At 52.4% G+C, this 4,824-nt stretch overlaps 1 pseudogene; it reads left to right on the top strand.

The window, feature by feature from the left end:
• The first annotated feature begins 742 nt into the window (after window positions 1-742).
• LOC114700639 lies at window positions 743-3,977 on the top strand (annotated as a pseudogene).
• The last annotated feature ends 847 nt before the right edge of the window (window positions 3,978-4,824 follow it).

The following is a 4,824-nucleotide window of genomic DNA, read 5'->3' as shown; positions in this document are numbered from 1 at the left end:
TTTATTTGAGGGAGTGGAAATGGGTAAGCACAAGGCTGCTACTGTCTGTATCTCCAGCTCCAGGGGATCCAGTATGGATATAAATGCAGGCAAAACCATGAATGCACATGATATAAATTAAAATAAATTTTAAAAACAGGGTCTGGTACAATAAAACAACCTCTGGAGGCATCATGATCCCTGACTTCAAGCTCTACTGTAGAGCTACAGTAATAAAAACAGCTTGGTACTAGCATAAAAACCGATTTGCGGAACAATGGAATCAAATTGAAAACACTAACATTAATCCACACACCCATGAACATATGATTTTTGACAAGGAAGCCAAAATTGTACAATGGAAAAAAGAAAGCATTTTCAACAAATGGTGCTGGCATAACTGGATGTCATATCTGTCACCAAGCACAAAACACAAGTTCAAGTGGATCAAAGACCTCAACATGAGACAGGCCCAGCAGCGAAGACAAGCAGGCGCAGGTAGACCTGTGGCAGCAGCCTACAGAGGTAGATGGGCCCACCAGCGGCAGTCCACAGGGACATTCAGGCCCGGCAGCAGCAGCCAGCAGAGACATACAGGCCCAGCAGCAGCCCGCAGAGGTAGACGGGCCCAGCGGCGGTGACCGACAGGGACATACAGGCTTGACAAGCAGAGGTAGGTAGGCCCGCGGTGGTTGCCGGCAGAGACATACAGGCCCGGCGGCGGCCTGCAGAGCTAGACAGGTCTGGCAGCAGAGACAAGAAGATGAAGGTAGGCCTGCAGCAGCGGCCATCAGAGGTAGACAGGCCCAGCAGCGGAGGCCAACAGGGGCATTCAGGCCCAGCGGAAGCCGGCAGATACAGGCCCAGCAGTGGCCCACAAAGGTAGACAGGCCTGGCGGTGGAGACAAGGAGATGCAGGTAGGCCCGCGGCGGTGGCCCGCAGAGGTAGACAGGGCCCGGCTGCGGTGAACGATAGGAACATACAGGCCCAGTGGCAGCCGGCACAGACGTCTATACAGGCCCGGTGGTGGCCCACAGAGGTAGACGGGCGCAGCAGCAGTGACAAGCAGAGGTAGGTAGGCCCGAAGCAGCAGCCAGCAGAGACATACAGGCCCTGCAGCAGCCAGCAGAAATATACAGGCCCAGCGGTGGCCCACAGAGATAGAAAGGCCCAGTGGCAGAGACAAGCAGATGCAGGTAGGCCCGCGGCGGCGGCCCTCAGAGGTAGACAGGCCCGGCGGTGGCGGGCGACAAGGACATAGAGGCCCGGCGGCAGCCGGCAGACACTGTATACAGGCTCAGCGGTGGCTGGCAGAGGTAGACGGGCCCGGTGGCGGCGGCCGACAGGGACATACAGGCACAGCGTCGGCGGCGGAGACAAGCAGACGCAGGTAAGCCCACGGCAGTGGCCCTCAGAGGTAGACAAGCCCAGCGGTGGCGGCCAAAAGGGACATACAGGCCTGGCGGCAGCCGGCACATACATACAGGCCAGGCGGCGGCCGCAGAGGTAGACAGGCCCGGGAGCAGTGACAAGCAGAGGCAGACAGGCCTGGCGGTGAAGACAAGGAGACGAAGGAAGGCCCGCGGCAGTGGACCGCAGAGGAAGACAGGCCCTGTGGCGGCGGCCAACAGGAACATACAGGCCCGGCGGCAGCCGGCAGAGACATACAGGCCCGGCGGTAGCCGGCAGAGACATAAATGCCCGGCGGGGGCCCGCAGAGTTAGACGGGCCCAGCAGCAGTGACAAGCAGAGGTAGGTAGTCCTGCAGCAGCGCACAAAAATAGACAGGCCTAGCAGCGGCAGCCGACAGGGACATACAGGCCTGGGGGAAGCTGGCAGAGATGTACAGGACCAGTGGTGGCCCGCAGAGGTAGACAGGCCCAGTGGCGGAGACAAGCAGACGCAGGTAGGCCCGCGGCGGTGTCCCCCAGAGGTAGACGGGCCCAGCGGCAGCCCCCACAGACATACAGGCCCGGCGGCAACCCGCAGAGGTAGACGGGCCCGGCAGCAGTGACAAGCAGAGGTAAGTAGGCCGCAGCGACAGCCGGCAGAGACATACAGGCCCAGAGGCAGCCAACAGGGACATACAGGCCCGGCCGTGGCCCACAGAGGTAGACGGAGACAAGCAGACGCAGCTTGGAACAGGGACACCTCTAACTCCAACACCCGGGGAAGAAGCTATCTCCGTGGGACGGTACCAGAACGAATCTAAACACTCTGTCTGAGGACAACCAAGGGCCCAACTGCTGATCCTGTGAAACCCAACAACTTGGAGGTGTTGGGGAGACTACCCCGCTCAGCTGAAACCCATCTGGGAGAACTAATACCAATACTCTTCAAAGTGTTCCACACAATAGAAACAGAAGGAACACTACCAAACTCTTTTTATGAGGCTACAATTACCCTGATACCCAAACCACACAAAGATGCAACAAAGAAAGAGAACTACAGACCAATCTCCCTCATGAACATTCATGCAAAAATACTCAACAAAATATTGGCAAACCGAATCCAAGAATACATCAAAACAATTATCTATCACAACCAAGTAGGATTCATCCCAGGGATGAAAGGATGGTTCAACATACGAAAATCAGTCAATGTAATACACCATATAAACAAACTGAAAGAAAAAAACAACACGATCATCTCATTAGATGCTGAAAAAGCCTTTGACAAAATCCAACACGCTTCATGATAAAGGTCTTCCCAGCCACAGCACAGATGCACAGCTGGAGAACAAGGGGACAGCAGAACATCATTCCAGGACCTCCTCACCATCATCCCAGGACTTTACAAGCTACCCTCCCATTCCCTGCCAAGAGCCAACCGATGCCCACTATTCAGCTGGAATCAGTCTTTGAGAGAAATGTCGCCCCATACCCACTCAAACACAATGTTCTTTTTGAAAAGAAAGAGTCAGGGATGAAGGGTTCACAACACACCCCCACAGTTGGGCATGTTTGCATATGCCTGATGGACCTGGACACTTCCGCCTAGTCAGTTCCAGGTCAACGTAGCCATGTGATCTACGCACATGCGAGGAGAAGTTACATCGACCTGTGCACACCCAGCCTTTATAAGCCAGCACCATATTCCCCATTGCCTGCTCTTCCTTCTTCTCTACACAGATATCTCCCACAGGCCTGGGCATTCTCTGTTCCTTTCATCTTAATAAAACTCTTATTAGCGGATTCTGTCGTGTTTCGTGACATTTCCTCGCAGGATAGGAGCGCTGCAAAATAACTAAGACCTACAACCCGCAGGGACCCCACCATAGAGGACTCCTATCGGAAACAGGTGGTCATTGATGGGGAGACATATCTGCTGGACATCTTAGACAAAGCAGGTCAAGAGGAGTATAGTGCCATGTGGGACCAGTACAGGAGACATACGCACAGGGGAGGGTTTCCTCTGTGTGTCTGCCATCAATAACATCCAGTCCTTTGAAGACATCCATCAGTACAGGGCGCAGATCAAGCAGGTGAAGGACTCAGACGATGTGCCAATGGTGCTGGTGGGGAACTAATTTGACCAGGCTGCTTGTACTGTTGAGTCTCCATAAGCCCAGGACCTTGCCCGCAGCTATGGCATCCCCAACACTGAAACATCAGCCAAGACCCAACAGATTGTGGAGGATGCTTTGTACACACTAGTACGTGAGATTCAGCAGCACAAACTGCAAAAGCTAAACGCTCCCAGTGAGAGTGGACCTGGCTCCATGAGCTGCAATTGTGTGCTACCCTGATGGCAGTACTCCAGCTGGTGGTCATCCTGCTCTTCCTGGCTCTGGCTGCGGACCAGAGGGACCCACACCAACCTCAGCAGGTGACCTGGGCAGTGATCAGTGCTGACAATGGAAAGATCTTCAACAGAACCACGAGTGAGACTGTCCCTGAAACCTGGTGGCCTGAGATTTTCTTGGATCTTTGTGACCTTTGTCCATGTATCTATCAGTACATATTCCCCTCTCATTTTTGCATCTGCCCATTCAGGTGAGAAGGTTAAGTATGTGAAGAATCATTGTCTTCATGTTTTGCTTATATGGGAGTGCCAAAATGCATAAAGATTGATAATGGTCCGGCCTGCAGCAGTATGGGGGGGTGTTAAAATTCTGTGAAGATTTTTTTTAATGTTAATAAGACTGGTATTCCCTATAACCCTCAAGGACAGGCTACAGTAGAGTGGATACAAATGGTGAGAAAGAAAGTTAGCTCAAGTTATTTATGCTAAGATAATAAAAAACAAGAGATAGTGTCAAGACATAAACAACTTGAAAGTAGGGTGCCCTTTTAAATGATCGGTTTGTTCCTTCACCTGTCCTAGGCTTTGGAGGTTTTCTGGTATAAAAGAAACTTACTGCCTATCAATAAACGAGTTCATGCTTGACTTGACTCCCCGCTGCGTCTGATTTCTCCAGGTAAGAGGGAGGCTGGGAAACAGGCAAGCGGCGCACACTTCCCTTTCCTCGGTTCCAGGCCACCTCTTGACAGGTGACCTAATTTCCCGGTGGGGCAGGTCCCCACAGCTGACACCCTAAACATGGGGCTTGAAGTACTTCATTCGGCAGAGGCCAAGTGCACTTCCAGGGTAAGTGATGCAGACCATTCTGGACAGTTAAAAATCATGGTGGAAGCCACTCAAGGGATACTAGATATTCCATAAGGAGAGTGTATTGCTCTGTTTATTCTTTTACCTTTAGTGGAAACTGAACATTCAGTTCTTAAGACTAACCAAGGCTCAGGAGGTTTCGGGTCAACTGGCTGTCCTCAGGCATTCTGGGTAGCTGACTTACTTCACTTCCTCAATTATCATTAAAGATAGAAGGAAAAGCATTTACAGGC

Source organism: Peromyscus leucopus, chromosome 18 (assembly GCF_004664715.2).
Source record: "Peromyscus leucopus breed LL Stock chromosome 18, UCI_PerLeu_2.1, whole genome shotgun sequence".
NCBI lineage: Eukaryota > Metazoa > Chordata > Mammalia > Rodentia > Cricetidae > Peromyscus > Peromyscus leucopus.
Note: the sequence above shows the minus strand (reverse complement) of the source record. Positions and strands in the feature narration are given on the sequence as shown.